The sequence below is a fragment of the Diabrotica undecimpunctata genome, chromosome 2, assembly GCF_040954645.1.
Source record: "Diabrotica undecimpunctata isolate CICGRU chromosome 2, icDiaUnde3, whole genome shotgun sequence".
NCBI classification, from domain to species: domain Eukaryota; kingdom Metazoa; phylum Arthropoda; class Insecta; order Coleoptera; family Chrysomelidae; genus Diabrotica; species Diabrotica undecimpunctata.
In genome coordinates, this window is record NC_092804.1 from 144,999,692 (window position 1) to 145,014,260 (window position 14,569).

General features: G+C 33.2%; 1 protein-coding gene across 4 annotated transcripts in view; it reads right to left on the reverse strand.

Annotated features, from left to right (window-relative positions):
- wdb (serine/threonine-protein phosphatase regulatory subunit widerborst) overlaps positions 1-14,569 on the reverse strand; it is a 105,286-nt gene that overhangs the window by 82,673 nt on the left and 8,044 nt on the right. Inside the window, exon 1 of one of the 4 annotated variants that reach the window (XM_072523653.1) lies at positions 13,034-13,135. The exons of the other annotated variants lie outside the window; for them this stretch is intronic. The gene's annotated coding sequence lies outside the window, so the exon portion shown is untranslated. Of the gene's footprint in view, positions 1-13,033; positions 13,136-14,569 lie in introns of those variants that run through there. 4 annotated transcript variants of the gene reach the window in all.

Sequence of the window (14,569 nt, forward strand, 5' to 3'; positions counted from 1 at the left end):
TTTCGTTCAAAGACTTGTTTAAGCAATTTAAATTAGCATTTAAGTGTAAAGTAAAATAACCTTATTTATTAACCTACCTCACAATAGGCATTATTTTTTTCGCAATTTTCTTCACATAAAAACTTAAAATTGTTCATTAAACATTATTAAAATAAACTCTTCTTAAAAATAAACGACTTGATTGACCAGAATTTATTTTCAAAAATAAAAAAATTCCAAAATATTCGATATTTTTATCCATGAGTGTAGAAGTTAGCGAGGGATCACAACAGATAACTTTTTTACAAGTGTACCCCTGGCACAATATTTATTAAATAAAAATTTGAATATCCTCGGAACTTCTAGGAGGAATAAACCAGACACTCCACCACAGTTGAATCTGCCGACCAGCAGAAACTTCAATGTTTGTATTCACCAGAGATATGGCGATAGTTTCTTACAAGCCTAAGAAAAACAGAATGGTACATATTCTTTCTAGTCAACATAGTAATGATCTAATTTGTCCAGAGAAGAACAAGAAGTAATATATGTTGCTAGACTACAATAAAACTAAAGGTTGTGTAGAAAGTGTTGATAAAATTATCAGAAAATATTCTTGTTGTTGGAGAAAGTTCGTTTGCCCTATAGGATATTTATGTACATTTTGGATATTTGTGCTCTAAACACATATGTATCGTATGTGTTGAAAAATCCATACTGGAAGGAAACTGTTGGTTGGAGTTATCACAGTTAGTATACTCCATTACTGTCAATAGTATGGAACTGATATCTAAATATAAAAACTAGAAATCACATGTAGTGTCAGCTCTTAGACTGTGGCATCCTGCAAATCTTACATATCAGCATAGACGAACATTGGAAGTCAATTCAAGACGAAAATGTGGCAGGTGTTTTGAGTAACCCAGTAATGTCAAACAACAAAGTAAACGTTATTTGTTTTTCGTATAAACAATTTGTTTGTGAAATACATAGAAAAAAAGAGTCAGTTTTGTACAGGCATTATTTATCTGAATGAATATTTTTAGACACTGAGGGTAACAAATAAGATTATTACTATTTTTCTTATAAAACAGTGGGGATATTGTTTTTGTTTAAACTTTACTTATATGTATTTCATTGAAATGAATCTATCCATCGATCGAATCGATCCAATAATGCTGCGAGGTACTCACCATTGATTGTTTTTTTTCTTTTTCCAAGTAGTCGATGTGGATGATGCCCTTCGCATCCCAGAAAACAGTCGCCATCACTTTGCCGGCCGAATGTGCACTTTTTGCCTTCTTCGGCGGCCTTTCTCCGCGTTTGCGCCACTGTTTCGACTGTTCTTTGGTTTCTGATGTGTAATAATCATGTAATAATGCAAACAGGTTCCATCAACGGTAATAAATCGGCGAAAAACATCCTTCGGATCGCACCGTATCATCGCCAAAAGCGTCTCCGAAGTGGTCACACGTTTTTGCATTTGATCGATTATCAGCAAACGCAGCACCCATCGCGCGGATAGCTTTTTCATGTCCAAATGATGGTGAATGATGTTGTGTACGCGTTCGTAGGAAATGTTTAGGACCTCTATTAAATCGCGGAGCTTAATTCGACGATCTGCCATAATCATGTCATGGACTTTGTTGATCATTTCCGGCGTGGTGACTTCATTATCATCAAAAACACTCGTACGACCACGAACAAATTCAGTTTTCCAAAATTTTACTGTTGCTAACGAAGGTGAAACTACAATGTAGAAAAAAACAAAACAGGCAATAGAGAAAAATAAGAACATGAAAGTTTTGAAGAGGAGCGTACAAAAGGGGAAAATAGAAATTAACAAACTGAGAAACAGCACTGGAGAAGAAACAACGAACAGAGATGAAATATTAAGAATAGTCGAAGAGTTCTACACAGAGTTATATAGATCAAGAAAAAAAGATAATACGGAACCTCCAATTATTACACTAAAAACTGGGGTATTAAACCAAGGGTCAGATTTAATGCCCGATATAACAAAATCAGAAATCAAAGAAGCCCTGAAGAAAATGAAAAATAATCGAACCCCGGGTGAAGATGGAATAGTATCAGAAGCACTAAAAATTGGAGGGGATGTATTACTTGAAAAAATTAAACAACTTTTCAATATCTGCCTTCACAGCGCCAATATTCCAACAGACTGGAACAACGCTACTATGATTCTATTACACAAAGCAGGAGACAAAGCAAATTTAGAGAATTACAGACCGATTAGCCTCCTCAGCCATATATATAAGTTGTTTACGCGAATACTAGTTAAGAGAATGGAAAGAAAATTAGAGACTTATCAACCAAGGGAACAGGCAGGATTCCGAAAAAGTTACGGAACAAATGACCATCTACAAAGTATAAAAACCCTAATAGAGAAAGCAGTGGAATACAATAAACCTCTAGTTCTAATATTTATCGATTTTCACAAAGCCTTTGACACAGTTGAGCTAAGCAAAATATTACAGGCGCTTAAAGAATGCAGGCTAGATTATAGATATACTAAATTATTATACAAAATATACCTGCAGGCAACAACCACTGTCAGATTACATACTAACAGTAATCGCATAAAAATAGAACGGGGGGTTAGACAAGGAGACCCAATGTCACCTAAACTTTTTAATACGGTGCTAGAACATGCTTTTAAGAATTTGGATTGGATGACAAAGGGAATAAAAATAGATGGAGAATATCTAAACAACTTACGTTTCGCCGATGATATACTTATAATAGCTGAAGATCTAGGTATGGCAAGAGAGATGGTACAGGAACTCGTTGTGGCTACAGAAAGTGTAGGTTTAAATATAAATATCTCGAAAACAAAAATCATGACCAATTTGGTACCCAACCAACCAGTCTTGACGTACGGAGCAGAAACACTTACCTTAACAAAAGCAGCAGCTACCAAACTGAGAGTCACGCAGAGAAGAATGGAGCGGTCCATGTTAGGAATAACTCTGCGAGACAGAATAACCAACGAAGACATCAGGAGAAGAACCGGAGTGACTGACATCATCGAGAAGATAGCCAGACTAAAATGGAGATGGGCAGGACACATAGCCAGAATGACAGATGGGCGATGGACAAAGAGGTTATTGGAATGGAGGCCAAGGGAAGACAAGAGAAGCGTCGGTCGACCACCTACAAGATGGACTGACGATTTAAGAAGACTCGATAAAAACTGGATGAGAGCGGCGCAAGATAGACGGGGTTGGAAACATGAGGAAGAGGCCTATGTTCAGCAGTGGACTCTTGAGGCTGGATGATGATGATAACGAAGGTGCAGCTTCACCATAAACTTCGTCCAGGTCGGCTTTGATTTGCACATTCGTTTTACTCTTTTTGTGGAGGAACTTAATCACCCAACAATACTCGACTTTTTCCATTTCTTCAAAAACACAACATTTGCTTGCTTTTGACGGCTGTAAAACGAAACTAATTGTTTTTAAAACTTAAAATTTTGGCAGACGTCATGTCATGAATGGCAAATATCAACACCGAAACCAATTCGTTATCAAGTAGCGCCATCTAACAAAGGCTAGTTTAATATCAATCTATCCTCGTAAAAAGAACTTTTCTTATCTTATCAGAACTTGAAAATTACACATAAAAATTAAATATATATGGGGACCCCACTTGGGTGTTTGCATTGATTTAACTAGCATGGGATTTTACAGGTTGATATAAGCATAGTGTATCCACAAAATATGTAGGTTCAGATGGACAGCAGCTATAAAAAGTGAATCAAAACTACACTCCTATATGAACCATATTATCAATGCCTGAGATCAAGGGAAATAAGGGCAGAGCAAGAGTGAATTGGAAAGATTATGTTGTAGGCAAGAATGTGAGGAAGATTGTCATGACAAATTAGCAAAGATTGACAATTGACAAGAACTACTGTTAAAACAAACTGCTCCATGTATAATAGCTGTGATCAAGTTGAAAATTTCCTTAGAATCCTTAATTTGGGATAAACACATGTAGATGACAGGTATAAATATGATTTATTTATCATGGCTATAATACATTAGAAAAAGAAACCCACGAGTACTTCAATTTAGAAATGCGACAATATGGTTAGTTTTCAGCTCCCAAGAATTCTTTAAAAATGAAGTTCACAAATCTAACAGCTGTATATGATGGGACTGAAATTTATAAATTTTAAGGAAACAACTTTGCAAAGCAACTAAAAATTAGTATAACCATCGGGGATATAAATGAAACTTGTATACTATTAAATACACACAGTATAAATAAATATATGACGTTATATTAGTATTATCAAAATAGAACATTACTTATGATTGTTAATAACTTACACTTCCTCTGTAATTTTGTGATAAATATTTAATAAAGTGAGATAACAGGTAACAAGATATCTATTTTCGCTATGTTAATTAGATTGTATATCAATCTGCTTCAAACAAAATTTACAACATTCATGTTAGACTTACATATTTATATTATTAATAAAGTAACCCTTTTAGTGACAAAGCATCTTGATCATGTCTATTATAAAATGCAAATTGCAATCCTATTATATAATTAATGGAATAATTATAAATTCTTTTATTATACTATATTACACTATTTTTTTAAATACTTTTCATGAAAATAAACAGCACTACTTAATATATATACGGGCGTCAGGTCATGAAGTTTAGGATGCCTACATTGTAAAATGCCTTGCACCCTATCCTCTATGCTATGGCATGCTGAACTTTGAGGCAAGTGTTTTTTACCCTACAATGTTCAGGATTTATAAGCGATGTTATGAATTGTTTATTTTTGAAATTTCATCAGCAAATGCAGCAGACATTATCACAGATCCTGGGAGCACAGCACAGCTAAAAATATGTTGAGGAAGATCATCACAATGATAGATCCCTTCTACATTGCCATGCTAGTAATATCACCAGCATTTGGAAACAAGCAAGACCCACAATATAATGAAGGAAATAATAATTCCATGTATCTATGTATCAAATATGATCAATTGTATTGTTCTAGCAATAATGTAAATCTTAACAAAAATATGAGACTACTACTGCTACTAATTCTCACAACCTTTTGGATAGTTTTTGGACCAAAGACACTTTATTTTTTAAACAAATGCTGATAAGATAGTATATAAATAGATTATGGTATATGATGTAAAACTTTTTATTTTATTTAATTATGTGATTTTTATATACAAAAGATTGTAAAATATTTTTATTAGTTTGGCAGGTTTTTTTTCTTACACTTATTCTGGTGTTATAATTATATTTTAAAGGATCTATTTAGTTATAAATTGATAACTTTGCATCACAACAATAATATATTAAGAAAATATTCGGGATTCTGTAGCAGTTTTTATAATACATTTTAGTTTTATTTGTTCTTCAAATATGGAATACTTTTTAGCAATATTGTAATCTAGACATTTATTATAATGCAGAAACCTTTTGCAATTCAGTATAATAGTTAGATATATACTTCCTCCTCCTCATTACTTGAGCCCTTGTCAGGGCATAGTGTCACAATAAATATTGTGAGCTTTCTGTCTCTATTGGCTGTGATCCTGTGCCAGATGAACAGCCTCATGTAGGAATTTTCCCACCAGTCTTCATTTGGTCTGCCCATCCTGTAGGAGGTCTTCAGCTTTCTACCTTTCCTTCTATTACCAATAGTTCTATAATACTGTTCACCTGGCTATGTGACCAATGCTATTTAGGTATAATCGGTTTACTTTTTTCAATAGCCTATCTTTTATATTAAATTATATTAAATTGACAGATTGGTTCAGTGTTCTATCCAGGAAACACATAGAATTCGTCGGTAGATCCACATTTGGAAGGCTTTAACCTTCTGTCGATTTTTTTAAGAGTCCATGTTTCAGCTGCATATGTGGCAATGGGAAAAATAAGGGCACTGACCAATCTGATCTTAGTATTCTTTGTTATTGTTCAGTCTTTCCTCATTTTAATTACTCTTGCGGTTCGGGCCCTTAATAGTCTATGCTTGATTTCTGAGGAGCTATCGCCATTGTTGGTTATCAGGGAGCCCAAATATACAGATCTGTCTACTACTTCGAAATTCGCCACTTGGTGTATGTGCGATAGATTATTATGTGCTCTGTCTATAATCATTATTTTTGTTTTTCCGGTGTTGATCTGAAGTCTGAATTCTTTGCTTATCTACTTCTAGAGGTTGCTAAATGATTTATTCAGGGGAAGATTTTCGCCTAGTATTATTTAATATAAAGTACATCATTTATATACGCTTGCGCTACGCAGCAGGGCCTGCGTAGCGCAAGCGGTAGGATGCTTGACTCGCAAGCCGGTGGTCCGGGGTTCGAATCCCACCGCCGGCAAGAACATCTAGACATTTTAAAAATGTCTATAGGCCCCAGGTCGACTCAGCCTGAATAAAAATGAGTACCTTGGGTAAAACCAGGGGTAATAATAGACGGTTGAAGCGTAGCACTGGCCATCTTCATTACCTTGACATTACCTTCCTTGTATACCGTAGGCCCTAGATATAGCAGACTACCCTGCTATACTCCCAAAGCCGCGACAGCGGTATAAAACGGGAGACTATTATATACATCATTTATCTGAAAATGTTGTTTTTAAATTGTAGTTTGCTTACTACTTCCATTTATTTGTTTTCCTCTGTACCATTTTGGCATATTTTCCTAAGTATGCACTTCTTTCTTTTCTCTTATTTTAGCAATCAAACATATCTGTAACACTATTTTTCCAATCTGTGATCACAACCGTTTCAGATGCAATCTTTAAGAAGGTGATTATTTCTGCCAGTTCTATATATACATATATTTATTCTTTTCCTCTCACACTGTATTTTTTTAACAAATAGTTATAAGTATTTTTCTCTCCTATCTCTCTAGTATTTCTTTATTGGTCTTCTATATCAGTACTAGTTCCATAATTTACAAAATATTTACAATTCGTTTTCATGTTGATATTATACAATATAGTTCGCTTATTAGGAGTTATTCTCTACTTTAATTAACAAAGTGTAGAAATACAAAACAATAGTGGTAATCTAAACAAAGATTCTAATTTGCATAAAATGTAATGAGTATTATGTGATATCTAAATCTAAAAAAACAGGAATTAAGAACACATTTCCACAAAACAAGCAAATTGACACAATATTTAAAAATAATTGAAATAAATTTAAGTAATTCTTATTAGTTAATATTTTGTAATAGATATTTATTAATAAAGCTACATGATAACAGAAATATTCTCTAGAATCAAATGTACTTTATTGAATTTCAGTTATATGAAAATAAATATTTACATTATGGTGAAATTTTATTATTTTTACAAAGATACTAAATGTAACTATTTTGGCAAACCAATAATTAATATTTTGTTTATACAACACAATTTAATAAGCTCCCAATTAATTTAACCAAGAATTCATGACTTATTTCAAACTATCCATTATATTAGGATCTTAAAAATAATGGTTTCAATTGTATATTCAGTTACATGTATGATACATGATAGTTTTATACATTTTAATTACATAATATTTTCTTAAATCAGCATGCTGAGAGATATATGAATTGGTTGTTAAATATTGTAGTTTTTAACAGTGTCATATTTCACAATAGTTAGGCTAGTTATATATATATATATATATATATATATATATATATATATATATATATATATATATATATATATATATATATATATATATATATATATATATATATATATATATATATATATATCAGGCAGGACACAGGCAGGACCAATCACAAGAGCCCGCGCGCCGCCGAGAGAGTATTTAAACGAGCGCCGAAATGCCCAGTCGACCAGTACTAATCGAGTAACGACGAGAAGTAGATCCACCAGGCTTGAGAATGGCAAGTGAGACCTTGCCGAAACGTCGCCAAAACAATGGTTTTCAAGAAAACCAGCATTTTACAACGCAGAGTCAAACCCGGAAAAATAGTGACAGCACATATAGCTCCCGCGGAAACCTCAAAACAAACATATATATATATATATATATATATATATATATATATATATATATATATATATATATATATATATATATATATATATATATATATATATTTATCTATTCCATGAAAGTATTGTTACAATAAATATGACTCATATTTAACCTGTAAACATGTTATTATTCTAACAAGAATTTTCTAGTAGGTTCTTTGATCCGCTAAAAACCTGTTTGGCGTTCCATCCTGTTTGAGAGAGTTCGAGGGTCGCCGGCCGTATTCTGATGGAACTCTGGAATAACGGTTATTTAATATAATATAGAGGATCTTTTTATTGAAAACAGTTAGTTAGTCGGAATAGTTGTATCGAGTTTGAATAATTGTAACGCGGGAATGCAGTATATCAATTAGAATCATGTAAATAGCATCAGTGTAAATAAATTATTGTAAGACTTTATATTTATTAAATAAAGACTTTATTAAACTAAGTGTTAGAACATTTTATAATAAATAAAGTTAATAAATTAGATTAATAAACTCAGTTCAGTATAAATGTCACTTATATAGAAATGCTAAATACACAATTACAGACCCTGAGCGAAGGCTATGTGGGGCAAAACTAGAAAAAAATGTATAATAGTAACACTAATATAATTACTTTGACATATTAAAATTTTTTAATAAGATGAGGTTCAACTGTGCAAACAATTTGTATATGTGTACTGATATCTCACTCTTGAACTCTTTAATAGTATCAACTGAAAACTTGTCTAGTCCACACACAGTTTTGCCCTTCAATTTATTTATTATATCTTCAATTTCCTCCTTTGTTGTGAAGCTCCAAGAAAATATGTTGTTTATTGATGGAACATATCCAGAGGGTTGAATGGCCTGAGCAAGTTCTGAACCAACTGAAGAAGCAAAGTAGTTATTGAGCTTGTTAGAAATGATGTTAAGATCATCAATAACTAAATTGTCTGTTTTAGGTATGGAAACAGTTGTTTGTTTTTTATCAGCTTCTTATTATGTATTATGGTGTTTAGTATACTCTAAATTTTTTTGGATCATTTTCAACTGCTGTTATCTTCATTTGATAAAATTCTCTTCTTCCCTGTTCCATGTTTTCTGTGAGTGTCTTCTGAGATGTTTTAAAAATTTAAAACAAATAGTTACTATTGTGGTACATTTTAAATCTTTTGTAGTGATAGTTTTCTTGCACTAATTTTAGTATGTCAACAATAAACCAGGGCACTATTTTTTCAAAAACGATTTTTTGTTTAACTAGTATGAGGTTTCTTTGGAAGGTTTCATTTGAATTTTGTTGTGTTGAACTTGAACCTGCATCTAGTCTTATTATGTTTCTTACAGTTTCAGTCATTTTGTATCAATAATATCTGTTGTGAGGCTTCGTTAAAGCCCTTCTATCTTGAATCCATCAATCTTCTTAACAGTATTAAAGACAAAGTCATTAATTAATTCTGAAAACCATATTTAATGAATTGATCAAGATGAGGATGACCTGAGGTACAAGTCTATTCAGTTTTTTAGATCATAACCCATTTCCTTATAAGTATAGAATGAAAACACTTTTATTTCTTATTTACAGTTTAAATATTTATTTACTGTATATGTTATTGGATGTCTTCTTCAACTGCCCTGTCCGTTGCGAACGTTGGCTATCAACATGGAAATTCTGATCTTGTTTGCGGCGCTTCTGAATAGTTCGACCGATGTGAGCCCGAACCACTTCCGCAGATTTTGGAGCCACGAGTGTCTTCTCCTGCCTGGCCCTCGCTTACTGCCTACTTCCCCTGGACAATCAATTGCAGTAGACGGTACTTATCTTGTCTCAATATGTGGCCTAGATATTCAAGCTTTCTTTGTTTGATTGTGCTCACGATTTCTTTCTCCTTTCCGATTCTTTGGAGTACCTCTATGTTGGTGACATGTTCGGTCCAGGATATACGAAGAATGCGTCGGTACACCCACATTTTGAATGCTTCTAGTTTTCTCGTGAGCGTCTCTGTCAGCATCCAGGCCTCCATACCATATAGTAAGATCGGAAAAATGTAGCATTTAACTAGACGCAGTTTTAGGGGAAGAGACAAACCCTTGCTTATGAGGAGCTTTTTCATATCGTTAAATGCTGCTCTAGCTCGTTCTATTCTCGCCTTAATTTCTGTGGTCTATTCCCGTTTTGCATTTACGTTGGTGCCAAGGTACACATAAGATTCTACATGGTCGATTCTACACTTATCCGTAATTGTCGAGCAGGATGTTGCTTTTTGCTTATCAGAATCCACTTTGTCTTCTTGAAGTTGAGGCTCAGGCTGTATTCCTCACTAACTGAATAAACTCTTTCCATTACCTGTTGTAATTCGTCTATGGTACTGGCAAGGATCACCGTGTCGTCGGCATATCTTATATTGTTCGTTAACTCGCCGTTTATTTTTATGCCCTCATTTGCATTTTCCATACATTTGTTAAATATTTCCTCGGAATAAATATTGAATAGGAGTGGGGATAAGATACACCCCTGACGGACACCTCTTTTGATCTGCACCCTTCCAGTGAGTTCGTTGCCAATTTTTGCTCTTGCTGTTTGACCCCAGTATAGGTTTGCCACAATTCGAATGTCCTTGTCGTCAATACCTGTCTTTCGCAGAATATCCATCAATTGTACATGATTGACATTGTCAAATGCTTTTCTAAAATCCACAAAGCACAAATATACGTCCTTATCAACGTCTCTACACCGCTGTATAAGCACCTGGAGAGCGAAAACTGCTTCTCTAGTTCCAAGTGCTTTCCGAAAACCAAACTGCGATATATCGATATTTGACTCACATTTATCATATATTCTATGAATGATCTTAGTGAACGCTTTAGTAACATGATTGATCAAGCTTATAAGCCAGTAGTCATCACAGATCTGGGCATTTGGTTTGTTCGGGATTGTAATAAATGTTGACTGTAGCCAGTTCTCCGGGATTTTACCGCTATTATATATGTTGTTAAAAAGTACAACTAGATTATCAAGGAACTGTTTGTCTAATTTACATACGATTTTCAATATTTCGCAGGGTACATTGTCCGGACCTGTTGACTTATTGTTTTTTAGTGCTGCAATGGCATCTTCTATCTCCGATTTAAGGATTGAAGGACCTGTTTCTCCTTCTCCATATAGGTGATCATCAGTCCTGTCAGATGCAAATAATTTTTCTATGTATGATTTCCATGTTTCTAAGATCGTTGATGGCTTCGAGATAAGATTTCCATCGCTATCTTTTATGCTGTTGGGTGACTTATTGAATTTCCTCTTGTTTGTCATTGATTTTATTTTTTTGTGCATATTGTAATTGTATTGTAATGTGTATTTCCGTTCGTATTGTTCTATTTCCCTGCATTCGTTGGAGAACCATTTTTCTTTGGCTTCTCGAATTTTCATTCTTATGATTTCGTGGATCTGCTGGTATTTTTCTGTATTTTTATTCTTGAATTTACGTCTTTCATCCATCATATCCATTATCTCATCAGACATCCATTATTTCTTCTTCTGTCTGTCACGCTTTAATAGAGTCGCGCATGTTGTTTGGATTGCTTCCCTCGATTTATCCCATCTCTCTATTATGTCCGACGTGTTCTCGTTAATGTCGTTTATTTTCTTACCTAGTTGTTCTCGTACTTTTATTTCGGTTTCTGGGTTAGTGAGTTTCTTAATATCAATTGTGTTTAAATTAGATCTTTTCTCGAGCCGTTTACTCTCATGGTCATTCTGCATACTAACAGATTACGGTTCGTAGGAACATCGGCACCAGGGTACGTTTTTGATGATTTTATCATGTTTTTATAACTTGTTGGTACTGCTATATAATCTATCTGATTCCTTATGATGTTGTCAGGTGAGTCAGCGGGGGATTTCCATGTGTAAAGTCGACGTTTGGGGAGCTTGAAGAGTGTATTACTTAACAACAGGTTATATTCCTGGCAGAAGCATATAAGTCTATCACCTCTATCGTTTCTCTCCCCTAGGCCGAAGTTTCCCACGATCTCATTCACCTTGCCTCTGCCACCCTTTGTATTGAAATCTCCCATCACTATTGTTACTTCATGTTTTTTTGTCATTTTCATCAGGCTTCCCAGTTGTTCGTAGAATTCTTCGCTGGTTGCCTCATCTTTATCTGCCGTTGGTGTGTATACCTGTAATATGTTAATATCCACCGGTGTTGCTCGAATTTGTAAAAGCATTATTCTATCTGAATGGGGAGTGAAAGATTTTACTGCCGAATTAATATGTGGGGCAACTATTATTGCGGTGCCGTTTCTGTGATGTGTTGCTTCCAGCATAATAAACTTTATATCCAAGTATATCGCATTATCCAGAGTTTTGCCAGCGTGTTTCACTAATTCCCAATATATCAATTTTTAATCTTTTCATCTATTTTACAATGTTATGAGATTTGCCGCTCTCGTACATATTTACAAGTTACAATATTCCAAGTTACAATCCTTAGGTGTTGAGGACTTGCTTCCTTTTTTAGGCTGTAGGGATTTCGCTGGCTGACGACCTGGGAGACCCTACTATTTGGTTGGGATAACCTGTAGATTTACAAAAATTGGAAAATCACATTCATAAATATATGCCTAGTTGTTGAAATGCAATAAATGAAATAACAGAGAAGTATAAAAATGTCGCTGCAATGTTAGCCATTTTCTAATTCTTATAACCAATGTGACCTAAGTTTGGCTCACATGTTTTGGTTTATTTCCTGTAATAATAATGAAAAGGGATGTCAGCCAAACATAATCTAATAGGTTATATCGATTTTTTTATATTTATTTAAATATAATATTTTTTTAAAACAAATTCCAGAGTGGAAGTTGAAACTTAAATATAAAATATTTGGTGAGAATGTTCTGAAAAATTATTATTAGGATGTGATTAAACTACTGTTTAGAAGTCTTTGTACAGTTTCCTTTTGAAAAATATTCATCATTAAGTTATTTAATTACTACCATGTGCTTACTTACCTATGTAGATGGTAAATTTGCAAACAATAAAACAAAAAAAAATAATGCAATAATAATAATATACTGGAAAACTAAAATATTAAGTACTTTCTCACAATTTATATTTAATAAACATAATATCTAATAATGTAATTACCTAATATTACTAATTAAGGAAACATTAAATTAACATTAACAAACTATGCTATTAGCACTTTTATATCCAAAAATAAATAAGTTAAAAATAGATTTAACATGCTGCATATAAAAACTTAGATTGTTCTCCAGATCTGATAGAAAGAATTTTGTGATTTTATTTAATTTGAGTGTAGTTCTTTTATATACTAACTAAATAAATTGATCTTATTTAAATAAAATATATAGTTGCCTATAAAATATCTCATTTCGGATCTTGTATTATCATAATATACATAATATACATAGTTGCATTTCATAATTTCATAATTGTCTCCCATAATTTCTACTTTGACCCTCTTTTTTTACTCCTTTCAAGGAACTCATATATTCTTTGTATTGTGTGATTATAATTATTGTGTTATTCTTATTTCAAGCATCTTAATGTTATCTTAAGTTAGTTGATGTTTTTCAAATCTCTAAGTAGTTGTTTTTACTATTCTAGGTTTTTACAAAAATGTTTATTTTTTATGCTTGAGAATGACAATTTGGTCTAACCAGATTCTTAAGTCTGATACTTCATTTTTAGAGGCTAATGGTAAGTTATTTATGGAATAAACAGATGTAATTGGTTTTCTTTGCCTCGAAAATGTCATTTTATGACATTTGTTTATGTTAAATGACATTTTGTTTAAACTAAACTAATCATAAAATGATTTAAGATCTTCCTGTAATAGAACAGCATCATTTCAGGATTGAATTTTTCTAAACATAAGAACTAAGAACACTACAATTTTTGATTTTTTGTACTAAATCCACCAGAGACAAGCAAAATAAAACAGGGACACAATGGAAGCCTTGAGGTACCCCTGATGGTACTGTTTGTAATGAAATTGAAATTCCGAAATCCATTGAAGAAGGAGATCCACAATAGCCAAAGCTCTTAGTTTTTGTAAGAGGACTATGGTTGACCCGATCAAACGCTTTGGAAAAGTCAGTATAGATCTAGTCAAGTATAGTTCTGGAATCCCTCTTCAAAGTTGTTATGATTGACATACAAAACTAGATTGGCATCTGTCAACCTTCCTCTCATAAAGTCAAATTGTTCAGGATTAAAAATGTTTCTAAAACTCCATGTCAGCTTCTTACTAACCAAACAATCAAGCAAATTGGGCAGCTCTGACATTACAGACAGCTCAATAGTTTGATATGTTGTTCCTTTCCCCTGATTTAAAAATTGGCTTTAAAAAGCTTTTCTTCCAGAGACTGGAGCAGCTACCAGTACCAAGCAATCTCTTAAAAATAAACAAAATTGGTTTTGTAACACATAAGCATTTTTTCAGAAAATAAGACAGGATACCATACCATGTTGTAATAACAACATAGACTTCAGTTGCTGTAAGTTTCATCAAACTCAAACAA